Consider the following 17,043-nt stretch of genomic DNA (forward strand, 5'->3'; position numbering starts at 1 on the left):
ATGTTTGGGACAGATAGTCTTAAAAAATATATTTTTTATTTATTTGGAAAGTGAGGATTTGCTGTCTTTCTAACGCTTGCTTGTAAAGACACAGACATAGCTTGTGCTGTATCTGTGTCTGTATTCCCCCAGTAGCCTGAATTGGCCCAGCAAAAGTGAAGCTATTTGCACATTTTAAAAGCCAAAATGGAATTTATCTAAAAAATTGAAGTTCAGCTGTCTTTGGGGGATCTGCAGTTGTTTGGTTTTGCTTTGGAATACTGCTGGACCAAATGCTTTTTTTCTGCCACGTCAGTCTGAGCTTTACTGAAAAGGAGTGAGTTTAATTTATGAGCTTAATGCTTTCCTGTGTCAGGAGTGACCTGTGAATATATCCTGTGAAATATTTGTGTCTGCTGTATTTTTTGAGCTTCTGATGGAAAAATAGCTCCGAACCACCTGCCAGGCTTGTTCAGTATTTGGCAGGCTCCTCTTCCAACCTTATGGAGAATATCCAGGACTATTGCTGTGGAATATGGGAGTAGAATGTCAGACAAATATCTTCTGAATCTTTGAGTAGTTTTCCAGTGTGATTCTTATGAGCTGTATTAAAATAATTTGAATAGCCTGAAGAAGAATAAGTGGAAATGCCAAATCAATAGCAAAAAACACAAGGAATGGTGCCAGCGGAAAGGTGGAAAAGAGACTGAGACAGCAGTAAATTCAGCTATTTAATGGGCAAGGCATGCAAACCCATATTATATAAAGTGGTGGGAAGTGTTTTGTGACCACAGGGCAAAAGGTTTTGCCTACTTCCTCTTCTAGGCTTGTCACTGTGGTGTCTCTGTCTATTTCTTTGTGACTGTCCTTATCAAAAGTACCTTTCCCTCTCACAATTTGTCAACAGGAGCAGAAACCTGACTTTACTATGTGATACTTTCAGCTTTCCCTTTGCTGTTGTGTGTATTGGAAAGAACAGGGAGCATTGGCTGTGGGTGAAGAGTGTTGCTCTTGCAGAGAGGAGCACCCATGGTGCTGGCAGCATCAGCTGCTGCATTCCTGTTCCCTGCATGAGGATTTAGGTGGAGTTGGCTCCAAGCAGCACAACTGCTGTACAGGCATTAGGTTAGCAGAATTAAGCTCTTGGGTAGTCATTTCCCAGCTATAAAAGGGAGTGAAACAAGCCAAAGATGTGTACAGAGCTATCAGTGCAATGCAGCAAGAAGGACATTAATGTCATGTTCCTTCTCTCTGAACTATTGTGTGTTGGGATGGAGAGTGGCAGACAAGGGGAAGGACAAAGGCAAAAGGAGAGTGAGGTTATCCAGAGGTCATTCAGACTCATTGTGCATCCACAGCCTCCTGTACAGCACCTGGTATCCTTCTTGCATTGGATGCAGACTGCAGGTTGGCAAGAGGAGAGAGAACACTGCAGGCGTGGTGCAGTACTTGTGCATTCTTAATATGTTCAAATTCCTGGCAGAATTAATAAGAGCAATTCACCAGTGAGGAGTTTGAGGAGATGTAATTATTTAACAGGCATTTTTGAGCTGTTGGATGTTGAATAGCTCTGGATTAGTTTTATAAAAATCAGAGTTGCTGAGGCTTACAGTTTTTAATCACTTTAAAGAAGAGTAAGAATATAAGAACAGCCAGCAATCTCACAGGAAAAATCAATCTAGAAAAGGCTTCTGTCTTCAGTGGCTGTTAGCTAAATATTTGGAGAAGAAAAGTGAGAAACCAATCATTAATGTTTCCCTTGTTGTGTCTCCCCATACTCTGGAAGTCTGACTTTTTTGGGGGATAGAAATTGTTTCTTTGTTCTAAAAATTCTCTTTCCAACTTCACCTTTTTCTGCCCAGTGTGTGTTTTATGACCTCTTTTCTAGATGTCCAATATGATTTTCAGGTTCTGGTTGCATTGAAAATGCTGGGATTTTGTTTTAAAAAGCAATGTTGGGTGTACATATTACTCCTGTTCTGGGAAAAAACCCATTTCTTATGTGAACCCACCGCAAAACTTCAGGGCCTTCAAAAATACTATAAATGTGTAATAGCAGCCTGATAAAATGTTCTGTTCCTAGCCGATATGAAGTGATTGCTAGAGGTAATATTTATACAGCAGGCTCTGGAGTAATTTACTGAGTGTGTAACTTTGTGTTAGCATGTGACTATCCCAAGCTGCTTTATCTAGACCAATGCAGCAGGTAGAGTGATACAATGGTTTGGGTTGAAGGCACCTTTGAAGGCAGGGCCTTCTTTTTCTAGGGTTCCAGAGAGTTTCTGATGTGCTTCCTCACTGCCTTTGTTCAAGAATCCAACTCCAGTTAGGTATCCAGCTAGTGGGGCTGGTTTCCTTGGAGCAGTTCTCAGTGCTCTCCCTTCTGGCCTGCCAACACTGCATGAACAGAGCAATGAATGGGAGGATTTTCTTGATTTTAGAGGCTGTTAGGATTGAAATAGAGCACGAGAAGGCGGGGTGGAATTAATTACCCTGTGCTTCACAGAATGGACATGATGTTTTTTTCTCTGTTGCACATTAGAACCAGGTGACATCATGACCTAAAGTGATATTCAAATGTTCCTGTCCCTGTATTCTCAAAGCAATTTTTCTCTGAATGTAAGTGGTTATTGTTTGTGTGTTTTCATGATTAACTTCACTATTTCATGCCTTGTTCAAGTACTGTTTATGTGATTCACCACCAAAAATTCAGAGATAGTGTTTAAAAATTGACTCCAATTCTTAAACTGGAAAAGGGCAAGTCAAAAAGAAAATTACATTCTAAGACTGGTTTTCTTGAAACGAAATATATTCTATGAGATGTTTGTGAAAAAGATCTGCATAGCTTAATTGTGAATCATAATGCTACTTAAATGCCTGCATTAATTTTATGTTAGATTTCAGTCATCAGCATGTAGATAAATGTTTTTGTGGCATTATGAATGCTTGATTTGCTGTTGTATTTAAAATTAATTTTTTTTTATCTATCAAGCTGTGTGATGAGATTCTGGTGGATGTCTTCCATGACACAACACTGTCAAAAAATACCCACGTGTCTATACAAACAATAGTGATCTATAAACCCTTTCACAGAGTATTTCGAAGGTGGTCTGTAGAGTCCTCAATCTAATAAACCTGTGGTGCAATTCTCTGCTTTTCTTTTGAGGATTTGGCAAGATAAAGACATAGATATCTGCTTGGTTTTGGCTTCTTTAGGTAGCTGTGGCAGGTGTTAGTTGAGGTTACGTGTGGCTGTCAACAGAACATGCAGCTCAGACTGTCACATGGGAAGCAGCATTGTCAAAATGAAGTATTCCAAAGCCTTCAGGGAAATCTTCAGACTTTGAACTGGTTCGTTTTCATTTGGTGGGCTTGTAGGCTACCTTTGGGTTTCATTGTTTAAGGTTTTCTCTGAAAATTAAAAGGATGTAAAAAAAGCAATTAAGGTAGGTTTCAGGAAACAGCTCTGCTAACAGGAAAGTTGCAGCAAAGGTTTTGGTGTCACCAGTGGTGGGATAAATTTTACAGCAAATTTTTCTGAAAATGCTGTTTTGCATGGATCAACCGCCCAGCTGGTGGAATCTGACCTGAAAGGTGCTTCTTAAGTTTTCTTGAAAATAATTTTCAAGGTCTCCTCCTTGACAAATGCCTGTTAAAATTATTCAATAAGATGTAGCTCTTTAAGCTTAAATTACAGACTAAGTCAGTGTTTATCTAGAACAGCAAAAAATGTTATAGGTGGTGAAACAGCTTTATTACATCTTATTTTTTAACTTGTATCTAAGGTGAACTGTTAGAAGGAGAACTTGCCCTGGGTAGCATTGCCCACAGTCACTTTAGGTGGTTTTAGTCAGTTTTGCCACCTGATACTTAGTCGACTTGACTGATTGGCTCAAGAGTTTGTTCATCTGGATAGTCTGGACACCAGAGAGTCCACAGCAATTAACCAACCAAGCAGAACTTGGTGGGGCCATGGGAAAAGCATGAAGGTAGATGCTTCTTTAACTAATAAGGTAAAGAAAGCAGGGACAGTTTTTAAAACAACAGAAAATATTATGAATAAAATTACTTCCTGGAGACCTGGGAGCACAGAAATCAAACAGTAGCCCATTGTACGTTGCAATAATTATTACTGGGTTTTAAGTATAAAAAAAGGGCAAAATTTAATACATTCTAGATCATCTGTCAGGATTTGACTGCCAGCAACAAAAATGGTGATTACTAAAGTGAATTTCACCTCTGACCTCATACCTGGAAATACTGCAAAGAAAATTTGTACTGCTCAGTGATCTAATTTTAATCATCTGCAAGCACGCATCAGTTTAATTAGCAAGCCTACTCCTCTCTGATGAGAGCTCACCTGGAGTCCTGCTTCCAGCTCTGGAGTCCTCAGTACATGATGGACATGGATCTGTCAGAACAGGCCCAGAGAAGTGTGGCTAGCACAGGTCTTTCCCATGAGAATTCCTTTTGTGTTTTATAAATAAAGATAAAGTTTGGATGTTATTAAAAACAGTGTCCCAAGATCTGGACGGTGCAGGCCTGGCCAATCAGGCCTAGGGGGAGGTTTCTGACTGACCAATCTGGGTGACCTTTGAAAACTCTATATATATGATGAAATCAAAAAAATAAAGGTCTTTTCCTTCTTTTCTTGCCTGAGAACCTGGGTTTCTACTTCTCTGCTAGCGGCTCAACAGCGACAGAGAAGGGCCAAAAAGATGAGCAGAGGGATGGACCACCTCTCCTACAAGGCAAGGCTGATTCTACACTGGTTCTTCAGCCTGGAGAAAGAAGGCTCCAAGGAAAGAGCTTTGCAGTACTTAAAAGGAACTTCTAAGAAACATGGGGACACTTCATGGTAGGGGCTGTAGCAACAGCATAAGGGCTAATGGTTTTAAGCTGAAGGAGGGTCAATTTAGGGTAGATATAAGGTAGAAGTTTTGGGTTTTTTATAAGGAGGGTAGTGAGATACTGAAACAGATTGCCTAGAGGTGATATCCTGCCCTATCCCTGGAAACATTCATGATCAGTCTGGATGAGGGTCTGAGCAACCTGATCTGGTTGAAGGAGTCCTTGCTCATTGCAAGGGGGTTGGACTAGATGACCCTTAAAGGTCCCTTCCAGTCAAAAAGGAAGAAAATAAAAGCTTGGCTCAGTAGATAAAGCAGTAGCCCTGCAGTGGCCTAATGCTATTTCACAATAGCTGTGTTCATCGAGCAGCCTGACCTAGCACTGCACTCATCTTTCTTGCCCCAGTGATGCCTCAGACAGAGTTTGGGGTCATCAAGCCTCAGGTTTCTCTTACCCATCCTGCTGGGTTACAAAGCCCAGTTGAAGCTGCTCCTGATCTTGTGACGTGAGCTACTTCTGTTCCACCACCTACTCCATTTCTTGCTGCTCTAGATAAACACTGCTTCTTTTTTAACTTTGTAATTTAATCACTGTGTTAAAATACATGTCATTTTCACAACTAACAGGTTTTCTGCATGCAGGATCTTTCTGCAGAGGTCAGCAGAACCCTGGTTTGGATTCCGTTCAGAACTGTTGGAGGCATGTAGAGAAGGAAGCTTGCTCTTTTAATTTCAGCCATCAGGATCACCACTATTTTGCCTTAGAACCTGCTTGTAATAAAAACAGATTCCAGAATCAAGCTATTCTTATTTCTGTGCCTTACTGACAAAAGTGTTGTACCTCCTCTGAATCCAGCACCTGTTTCTTCTCTGCATCCAGTCTTTTTCTTCAAATGAGTTGCTGTATAGTTTTGTATTTTGCTGGCTCTGTGTTAGAACCTGTCCTTGAAAAGGTTTGGTCGATGTTTCCAAAAAGAGATGCTCAAAGTAATACTGTGTGGAATGCCCAGAAGAGTGTCTAGTACAGCTCAAGGTGATAAGTAAATGTGATATTAAAAACTCAAAAGTAAGTCAAATGATGTCTTCAACACCATACCATAAAAATTCAACTTTGAGAGAAAAATTCAGCCTCAAGATATAGAGCAAGTTCAGACAAGCAATGTACCTGATGGTTGGTTGTGATGAGACTGTTTAATGGCTGTGCTGGAAATGGAACAGATTTCCTTGCCTGGGATGCTCCTTTATTCAATCAGTAAATCAGACCAGAAATCAGTGGCTGTTTGAGAGTTAGTTCACTGGGTACCTTATCTCTGGATGGGGAGGAAGGAGAACAGACAGCAAAAAAGCAATGTACCTTTGTTCTGCAGGATTTACTTTGCTGATTTTTTTCCCCCCATGTGAGGCACTTGCTTTTGACACTTCAAATTTATGTTATTTATTTTGGATCCTTATGTTCTAGTGCAGAGCTTCCACTTGGAGCTGAGAGTTATCTGAGGGAGAGAGTGCTATGAATGCCTTCTGTTTGTGAGAAGAATGTTTCTGTCCTCCAGGAATTCTGTGTTGGAGCAATCAGCTGCAGTTTGGAAAGAGTGTCTCACTGCTCTGAAGGACAAGCATACTTAAAGATAACTAGCTCAGCAGCCATATGGAAGCAGAACAGGGATAGTTGCAGCAAGATAGGGGCAGAATGAGTTTTAAACAAAAGGAGACTTATGTTTAACTGTGTCATTATGTTGGATTTATATCTGTTACATCATTGCACCTAATGGCACACAAGAAGCTTTGTGATGTTGAATATACCTAAACCCATGGAGAGCTTTTCATGTTTATTTCACCTCCTTCTGATGTTGTTTACAGTAACTTTAATGAATATATAACTAGCCGTAAACCCTAAAATGTTAATCTATATTCATGGTGAATAGTATTAGAGTATCTCTTGGTACATTTCATGGTTCTACCTTAATAAAACTTTCTGCTTTTTATTACCATGTAGGAAAATAAAAAATGGTGTCAAGAGAGAGTTAAGCCAGTATTTTTAAGCCAATATTCTATCTCCAATACTGTGCAATACTGCAGATGGATAACGTGAAATTAATGCAGAGAATCACTTTGTTCATATAGCAAAAAGAAATATCTGAGCTCAAAGCTTCTGCTAGGCTAGTAAGTCATCAGAATGAAAAAGATTTTCATTGTGGGTTTGGTATTATGAATTTATGCAAAACATTGCTCTTTAGTAAGTGATGTAAGCATTTTTATTCACTTAGGGTGAGGCCCAAAATACATCTGCCTCTTTATCAAAAAGAGCAGATGCTGCCATTAAATTGCTCAAATTTACCATCAGAAAATGGTATTGCACTTCTGTTTTGGCACTTAGTCCTTATACTCAGTTATTTTTTTCATGCTAAATATCAGCCTTTTAGTGATGGCTTCCATTTAACTCATGCATTGGTGATTGAGGGGGGAACCACAATGATGTGGCTTCCTGTAACTTTTTTATTGGACAGAAAATGCTGTAAATTTATGGAATACAAAGCTATTTCCTCAGGATACAGGACTTGGCCTCTTTGTGCATGTGGTATTTTGTGCTGTTTTCAGTGCTATAGAATTTTATGGCTTAATTGTCTAGCAAAGTGCATCATCAGCATTGCACATTTGCATTGGCTTGGCAGCCTTGTTTTTTTAAATAAATAGAATATGTAGTAAATCATGACTGGCTTTTCAGAATTCAGATTAAGTCAGTGAATGGATTGATCTGTCCTTGCATATGGCAAGTAAGTGTGTTTGTTTGCAGAGTACCATGGTGGCTACTGAAATGTATTGTAACTGAAGGATTAAAAAACAAGGAGAATAGAAGATGGTGTGGGGCAAAGACAAAGGACAGCAACTTCGACACAGCTGTTCTTGGAGCCCAGGTCTGGATGCTGTACGTGACATCCTGCAATTTTTTGCAGGAGGCTTTCCCACAGTCAGTGAGGGCTTGTTAAACATTCAATAAGTCTAGTTGACAAGTGTGCTATGCTTGCAGAACCTGCAGCCTAGAATCATGGAGGACAATGCAAAGGGTGTTTGCATAAGAGGGCAGAAAAAGCCTGCTGCTAATAGGATGTTAAGCCTTTGTCATTGAAGTTGTTTGGTAGGACAAGTGAGTGCCATGGGAAAAATCTGCCGAGGGAACAAGTGCAATTAGTTACCAGCATTTGAATTATTCATCCAAATTAGGACTTCAATCTGTTCATAAAGTTAGGAGTAGGAAAATTTAAGTGTCTGAGACTGGTGGTAAATCAAAAATGGCAAAACCTTTGCCTTCAGCTAAGTTGTCTGGAAGATGGGAAGTTGCCATAAGGAACCACAGCTACATGCAGGAGGGAGGAACCAGCAGCCCAGTGGATAACCTTGGGCCTTTCTGATTAATTGTTGCTGGAATGTCATCGAGGGGAGGAGACAAGCCACAGGTACAGGGAGAAGCAGGCACATGCTGGTCCTTAGCTGCGAGTTTTGCTGGTCACTTGAGCAGCAGCAGCCTGCAGTAGCTCTGTGGCATTGTTTGTGTTCACTGGTCTGTCAGAGCCTGCCAGTACTGAGGCTTTACTGTTGCAGCTGTTCTTCTTTTCCCTTTGTCTAAAAGGCATCGAGGCTGCTCTATCAAATAATTTTGGTGTATTTACTCTCCTAGTTTTCCATTTTTCTCTCTCTCCTCTTGTGCTTGGGGAGGGCTGTTGGGAGTGAAGTGAAGCTCAGGAGTGCTGCAGTGGGGAGGGCATGGCAGTGACACACTGCTGTGTGTTCCCTTTTTCCAGGGCAAGGTCCAACCACACGTGATGGCCACGGCTGACTGAAATCTCTTGATTTTACTGACAGTTTTCTTACTCCTGTTGAAAATCTAGAGAGCTGCGTTTCCTTTAAGCCTTGTTCTTTAACTTTACAAAATTTAATTTCGATTAAATATCCTGTTGGCATTCAGTGAATAATGTCTCCTTCAGTTCTGCTCAAATCCTGTTTGCTGACACAGACATTTGGTTTGGGTTAACATTGGACAACATCGGTTTATTCCTCTCTACATCTCAAGTCTTGGCTTTTGCTGGATATCAGTTTTGGGTTTGGTTGGTTTTGATTTTTTCTTGCTTCACACACCACCTACCCACACCCCACCCCCATATGAAATGTCTTTCCTTTTTCTTTTTTTTTTTTTTTTTGCGGCTACTGAAAATCACCATTGCCTTCTCAGACACAGCAATTCTGGGCAGGGAGTAGCACAAATACACAACTGTAGAGGAGCTTCTTTAAAAGGCACTTTGTTTTAGTGTCAAATACTTATCCTGTTTTTTAAAACTTTATGAGCAATGCCTTATCTAAACAGATTTTATGTTTATCTACCTCTTCTGGTGAGCCTCTGAAGTACAAGTAGGTGACAGGGTGGGAGGAAATGGAGTGAGATTATTTTCTTTCTATTTATTGTCTGGAAATGACCCTGGAGTTCTGCCTTTATTTGTATACATTGTGTAAGTGTCAGAGCTTAAGCTCATAGAATATATTTGCAGAAGATTTGGGAGTGATGATACGAAGTGATACTTGCTTTGACAAATATGATATGGCAGGTAAAAGCAAATTATTTTGCTCAATTCTTTCTGTACAATAACTGTATAATCTTCAGTGATATATACTTTTGTAAGTCATGAGTTGTCTTCTAAGCAAGCCACTTAAAGGATTTAGTACTGTTGTTTGATTAAAGGAAGAACTGTGCTATCTAGGATTTGCAAATTTGTGAGAGAATCTTATTGCAAGTTTTAAGTTATCTGGGTAACTTGGCAGCTTGATCTTCATAAAATTATAGAATGATTTAGGTTGGAAGGAACCTTAAAAATCATCCTGTTCCAACCCCCCTGCCATGGGGAGGAACACCTCCCACTAGACCAGGTTGCTCAGAGCCTCATCCATCCTGGCAATTCCAGGGATGGGGCAGCCACAAATTCTGTGGGCAGCCTGTGCCAGTGCCTCACTCTCATAGTAAAGAATTTGTTCCTGATATCTAATCTAAACCTGCCTTCCTCAGTTTAAGGCCATTCCCCCTTGTTACATCACTGTACCTCCCTGTAAAAAGGTTGTATACTCCAGCTCCAAAAGGCTCTAGCTTTCTTGTAGCCCCTTTAGTGACAGCAGGCTACAGGCAGCCTTCTCTTCTCCAGGCTGAATAGGCTCAAGTCTCAGCCTGTCTTCACAGGAGAGGTAAATCAGCCTGTTTTCCAGGTTAGACATTGTACCAGTGACAATCATATGTGTGGCTTATTTTAGTATATAGCAAATAGAATGGGTTTGTATAGAGGCTGTTTTTATTTTTTTCAGTCAGGCTTCCAGTGATGACAGATCACCAAATAAGGTACTAGGTATTGTTTCTTTATTGATTTGACAGTAAATTTAATTTGCATGTTGCCTCTTCTTAGCTGTAATGTGGAAAAGAAATGTAGGATTAAGAGAAGTGGGGATTAGTGATAGGAATATGCATATAAAATCATCTCATACTGTTTTAAGAGTGAGCAATTGCTGGCTTGTGATTCAGAATTCATTTTTCTAATACGCTTATGTTAACAGTTTTATAATTAAGCTTCACTTAAAATTATAATAATAATTTCCTTTTCCATTCAAGCATAACAAAGCACTTAAACAAGCATTAATAAGCCTCTTATCATCTTTGAAAAATAAGTATTATTGCCCCTATTTTATAGTTGGGTAAACATAATTGAGGGTAAGTGATTTAGTCTGAAGTGACAAATCCTGCAAAGGGCACCTCCTGGATACTCTTCCAGCTCCGTGAAAGTCAGTGTTAAAGTGCAGATACCAGGGTAGTTCCTTGAGTATTGAGGCATAGTAACCAAAAATGAGCTCAAAAAACAGTGTTTATTGTAGATGAAAAACTGTGTAAATAACGTGCATTGTAGCAGAAAATGTGGGTCTGAGATTTTGGTGGAAAAGACAGGTGTGTGGTGTGTCACCCTTGGCAAGGGTGGAGATGTCTGTGCTCTCTGCTGCTGTGGAGCTGGGGAGCCAAGGAACATGTCCTGGTTTGGGTGATCTCAAAAACAATCCATGAGCATCTTCTGAGCAAAGCATCGTGGTCAATCTATTATTTCACAGCTCACTTCAAACAGGAAGACCCTGAATCTTGGCTGGGTTATAGGACTTTGATCCACCCCTTGACAGAATGCCCAGACCAAGCTGCATTTGAGGGACCCCATGTGTTCCCTCAGCTCCTTAAAGTTTTTCCAGTTTTTTCCAAGCAAAGGTATGTAACCTCTCAATAACGTGTGTAAACAGAAAAAGAAAGCCTAAGATCAGTTGCAGGTTCACATAGGGAAAACTTTCCTTTCTTTTGGGAAGCAGATAGCTGGGACATCATCAAGATGCATTTAATGAATAAAAACCCTTGTAGAGTAAAATTGGACTGAATAAAAGCTGACTCTGCTGCCACTTCCAGAAATACATCCTCACCTGCACCAGAGCAGGAAATGCAGACTAAATAATTACAGTTCCTCAATGAAAGGCATACCACAGCAGGCTAGGAATAGAAAACCTTCCTTCCTTCAGAAGAAAGAAAAAAAGAAAAAACTAGAAGCAAACCATCATAAATAGTGATGAAGCCACCTGGAAATTAAAAACCCACCTCTTGGGGAGATGGAGAGTATCAGTGTGGCCAAAGGCTGCTTTTGGCTTCTAGCTCAAATTACACTCTGGTGTTGCCAACTGATATTTTTCAGAGATATCATCACTGTACCTATGTAGCATGTGTAAAGTTCACATATTCAGAAGTTAATGCTGTTTACACCAAACAACAGCTTACATCCCTGTGGTTGAAAAGGCCATGTAACAGCATGTACACAGTTGTGTAGCATATAGAAATCTGCCTATTGTAAATTCAATACTACGAATTTATAGGCAAAACATTTTGACCTGACTGAAAAATATTTTTCTTTCTATCTCCTGAGAGGTAATTTAGATGTGAGAAGAGAAGGTATTTCTGACAAGTATTTAACCTTGGTACATATTAGAAGTTCGAGTACTTACCATATCTAAGCCGTGTTTGCCTTTAAATTAATTATTAAATAGCAGTTGCATTCATGAATTTTGATACCCATGGATTAAAGGGGCAATGAGTCAGTCAGTACCTGACTACAACAGGAGGAGGAGGAAATGAAATAGTGCTGTCTCTCAGTTCATTTTTAGGAGTAAACAACTATGATAAGGAAGATTTTTTTCTACTAGGAAAGAATCCTTTTGCTGCATTGTTGTTGTTAGTAGTAGACTAGAAGTAACCAGTGTGTCTCTAGGAGACCTCTAGGAGGTCTTATAACCTCAAAGGTAAGGAAGCAAGATGAGCAATGCAATCGGGGTACCAGAGTCAAAATGGAAGAAAATAAAAATTTGGAATGCATTGTTAGCCTGCAGTTAGTTTTGTTTAACCTTGATTTGAGATGTAACAGCATTCATTGAGTATTGAATTTTTGTTATGAAAAAAAAGTGTTCAGCTGAATTCTGTCATTTTTGGATGCTTTATTGTTACTATAAACAGCATTTCTGGATCCAGTTACTACCCACAGGACTGAAAGAGAGAGAGCTCTTTACAAGGATAATTGCATGCATAACTTAAAATTAAGCATCTGAATCATCTTGACAAATCCAACTTTAGGCAGTTGAGCAGTGCCTTAATCAGACTATCCAGGTACTGAAAATTAAGCACAGCACTAAGAACATTACTGCATAATGTTTGAATGCAGAAAAGAGAATTGCAACACAGCAGAAAAAAAGTTTCCACAGGCAGAAATCAGTTTTCTCTCCAGTATATGTCTTTGACAACCTCCCACACACACAGTTGTATGTATATCATAGTTTTTTTCACCCCTAGCAATATCAGCAAGTTGGTTGGCTAAAGCTGATGAACTTTCTCACTGCCACTGCAGTTAGACCAAGAGAGAAATAAAAGGCATGAGGCTGAAACAGAGCTCTCATTATTAGATAGCAGACAGCTATAATCCCATCTGTGGAGATGTACAGCCAGGATCTGGGTCATGTGAAATACTCCCTCCCTCCAACCAGAAGCCTTCTAATGATTATTCATGATTAATTTTTAAGCAAGCACTGCAATATATTAAGTGAATGTATTCTCATTTTTAGAATCCCTCCCACTGAACAGCATTTCAAGCAGCTATTATTATAACAGTCCTGACAACTCCCTGATTAATCCTCATCCATGTGTGTCAGATATTATTAACACTTAACTGGTCAAAGCTCAATCTTTATTACTCTCTGAGTCTGTTTCTTCATGCAGAGCCCGAGTGAAGCTGTCACACGTGTCACTCTGTCAAGCAAGGATACATAACCCACCCCACATGTTAATTTGTTTACTGACATGTCTTGTGTAAAGTGCTTCTCTAAAGATGGTGGTGGCAGTTCTAATGGCTGGTGCAAATGTCAGTGGTTGTGGCTGCTGTTAAGGATAAATAAGTGTGCTGTAGTTATGGCACACAGTGCAGTGTTAGGTGCTCCCCATTCACACTGCCCTGATACTCTCCTGGTGTCTCAGTGTGCTGTGGCTGCAGTGCTGGGCACCAGAGGTCATCATGTGTGGGCACAGTCTTGACCAGAGCATATGGCTTGGCTCAAATACTGCCAGGAGTTCTTGTTCTGCTGTTCCTGGTTGCTCATCTGCTGCCATGCAGCAGTTGCTGCACTGGACAAAATAGGTTTCATCTGGCATATTCTGCAGCTGGATCTTCTGAAATTATCTTTACAATTCTGGCTTTACAAGTGACTTTGAATTCACTGACTGGGTTCTGTCAGTTAAGAGAAGGTGTCTCATGCATTTGTCTTCTTTCATTACAAACTGAATTTCACCTGGACTGACCTTAAAATTTTCTGCTTGGGCCTTTGCTGTCTCTGGATTCAGTCTCTGTCTGAACTGATGCTCTTATCCTGTCATTAGCTATTACATGCTGGCAACACCTTCAGGTTTTTTTGTGTTCATTAGCAAAAATACTTTGTCAGCTTATTTAATTCCCAGAAACAAGTAGAATGCAAAAGCTTTTTCTTTTCCCTTCTTCTCCCCCGCTCCTACAAAGCATGTACTTCAGACACTTGGTTATCTGATCTGGTTTGTCAGTATCTGTATGGATGACTAAGTATGTTTTTAGCAGGGTGGCTGTACTGAATGTGTGGTATGGGAACTGAGGAAGGCTGTGTCTCTATAGCCTTGCTAAGACGTCTGAAGTAGAGGTGGATCCTATTCTTGCTATATCTCTCCTAAATTTGGCCAGGCTCATGCAGAGTGGGCTCATTTGCTTCAGCTGTGAGTCCCTCCATTTACCACCTCTGCCATTGCAAAGAGCCTATTTCTGCACCCACATGTGAGGGTTGTCACTCAACAACTGATGTATTAATTTGGCTTATTCAAGAACTCTTGTGCTGCATCAAATTTCTGGGTATTGCATAATCAGCTCTTTTTTGGTGTGTCTCTGCTCACAATAAAATTATAACACATGCTGGCTGTAACTTTATACATTTATCCACTTGATATTAAAATATAAGTGGAGAATTGAAGAGTGGCCTTGTTCTTGAAATGGAGGATATCACTACCAACTGTTCTCTGATCTCCATATGTTGCAAAACTAAAATTCAGGTGGTTTTTTAAGTACCTTTTTCAAATGCAGGGTGGTAGATGAACGTTAGCTGCAGTACTAAAGTTGAAATGTGTGGATATATTTCTTTCACTCTCAACAAAGTACAGTTGAACTCCAGTCTTCCACTGAACTAGCAGGGTTCCTTCCCCAGTATGGCTCAGGAAAGAGATCTGATACACACAAGGAGCCTGACTAATAACTTGCAGTGCCTTGGTGCAACATGTCTGCAGTTTGGGTATTTTATGCAAAGATTTTTCACTCTTCATCTATGAAGTCTTGTATACAAGAACAACTTGATCACATCTGACTTTAACAAACCATTTGCAGGTCTCGGATGACTAATTTTTGGCTATTTGCATGGGAGAAGAGGCATTATTTTTCTGCATTTTTGCTGGTGCTTCAAGTACTGATCATATTTTGTATGGCATTGTGCAATTTCAAGAAAGAGTCCTTTCAATTTGTGTGGCCTGTTGTTCTATGCTTACTTTCACTGGTCCAGTTCTTCCTTTCCTTACCTTGAAAGTACTTTTATGCAGGGTGGTTAATAAGAGATCTTTGAGTTCTCTGAAGCTCTGCAATTATACATCGCTTTTTGCACTTTAAAGCAGGGACTTTCAACACCTCTAATTCTTGCCTAGTTAGCTATTGCTGGGACTGCTGGGACTTCCTCACAGGAACTGGTGTTTTGATGTCTCAGTCTGCAGCTAGGAACATTTGTTTCCTATATTTGAAGCTGCTTTGGTCACTGCCATCCATTTTGATCCTCCTTGATTGTTTCATTCACTGTCTTTAATACAAGTGGTAAGGAAACCCTCACTTCTGGACAGTTCAAGAGGTTGTCAGAAGCAAGGGAGGTATTTTTTGGCATCTTTCAGCTTGCTTTACACACACACAAAAATAAGTGAATCATCCCCATGGATTCTCTGTTTCATGTAGCTGAAATAGAAAAAAGTGTGTGGAATGAGAGATGATTGGCAGGCAAATATCAGGACAAAGCAGATTTTTTAAAAAGTGTTTAAGCTTGTGGAGAAACATTGATTCTAAAAACTAGTTTTAGACACAAAGGCCAATATGAAGAAAACTGACAAAAATCCTGCAGCAGGAAGCTGAATATGTCTTCATGCAGCCTGTGCATTTTAAATTCATAACAATAGCAGCTGCTGCACCAGATAGTCTCTCTGGCTCTCTCCCTGTCCTTTCCTGTGAGAAGATAAGAATAAGAAATGGGAATTGCATTACGTTTCCTGTTCCTGTTAACTGGGGATCTGGAAAGGGCTTCTGCTTTACTCTGCTAATTGGGTTATATACTGCAGAAGACCAATATATTTTCATGATTAATAATTTGTTTTAGCAAATTATGTATTTCTGGAGGACACTACATTTTAATCTTGGAATAACCATGGTTTGCTCATTTATAAATATGCTTCTCTGCTGTCGCATAGGATGTGCATAAATCACATTTCAAACATGAGATAATCATCAGCAGTCAGTAAAAAAGATATTTCCATGGCAACAGTTGCTAAATTGAACAGTACATCAGTACCTCCTCCCTGCTTTTGTCCAGAAGCCTCCCTGACTTTAGCTCAGATAGCATCCACCTTACTCATGAGTAACCAAATAATCATACCTGTTAAAAAATAACAGATTCACCATTGCCTATGTAATGACTTATTAGAGAACAAATTAGCAATAATTAGTTATGGCTGACAGTACTGGGCAACATCCTTTTACATCTGCACTTGTATAAGTCTCCATAGGCCCTTTGAACACTTAGCATGGCCTTTCCCCATGCCTGGTTGAGTTGCTGTAATTGTATTTTGGGAGCTCTGGAAAAATCATCTGGCCTGGATGAAAATCTGACCAGTCTTCCTGGCTTCTGCTTGAAAGAAAATAAAAAAAATGTGGAAGTGATGGCATTTCCATGGTTTTATATTCTTTCTTCCTTTTCTTTACATACATCCAGGAAAATTGCTGTTTTAAGGAATGAGCTGAAGCTGTTGAGCAGACATTTGGAGGTTATTGCTCCTACATGTGGCAGGTGACACCAGAGTGAGCATGAGGATCACAGGATGATGGACACTGGGCTGAGGTGAGGGCTACTCCTTTGATACTGTACTTGATGGGAAATTTTAAGAGGGACCTGTATAGGAGCTCACCTGTGATGGAATGTTAAAACAGAAAACAGTTTTCTGTTAAAACAGAAAACTGTTCCATGAGCAGTCAACAGCATCTTTCTGCTGTACTGTTCTCCAGGGTTATTTCCTGTTGGGCAGTTTCTAAAAATAGGCAATATTTTGCTTTTAAATCTACTTTATCACTAGTGTGAACTGTTCTAAGTTGCAAATCGAAGATTTCTAAAGAAGAGATCAAACGGGCGGAGAATAATTGATACTTTTTCCATTTTGTTCTTTGGGGTTGCAGGGATGTATTTTGACTGTGTCTGTATAAAAAGAGGAAAATCTCTTTGTTAATATCTGTTTTCTGTTTACAATGCCTTTCCTGAGTCTCAGTCCTCTCAGTATCCCTTTTTTTGGTTTGTAAGGCAAAAA

General features: G+C 39.8%; 1 protein-coding gene and 1 long non-coding RNA gene across 12 annotated transcripts in view; one reads left to right on the forward strand and one right to left on the reverse strand.

Moving 5' to 3' along the window:
- Positions 1 to 17,043, reverse strand: part of LOC146437979 (uncharacterized) — a 66,828-nt gene that overhangs the window by 8,422 nt on the left and 41,363 nt on the right. The window lies entirely within an intron of this gene.
- Positions 1 to 17,043, forward strand: part of MAPK10 (mitogen-activated protein kinase 10) — a 146,871-nt gene that overhangs the window by 8,389 nt on the left and 121,439 nt on the right. For 5 of the 11 annotated variants that reach the window (XM_085058136.1, XM_085058142.1, XM_085058135.1 and 2 more), the window contains exon 3: positions 16,458 to 16,583. The exons of the other annotated variants lie outside the window; for them this stretch is intronic. The gene's annotated coding sequence lies outside the window, so the exon portion shown is untranslated. The remainder of the gene's footprint in view (positions 1 to 16,457; positions 16,584 to 17,043) is intronic. 11 annotated transcript variants of the gene reach the window in all.

The sequence above is a fragment of the Lichenostomus cassidix genome, chromosome 4, assembly GCF_008360975.1.
Source record: "Lichenostomus cassidix isolate B80296 chromosome 4, HeHo_3.0, whole genome shotgun sequence".
NCBI classification, from domain to species: Eukaryota; Metazoa; Chordata; class Aves; order Passeriformes; family Meliphagidae; genus Lichenostomus; species Lichenostomus cassidix.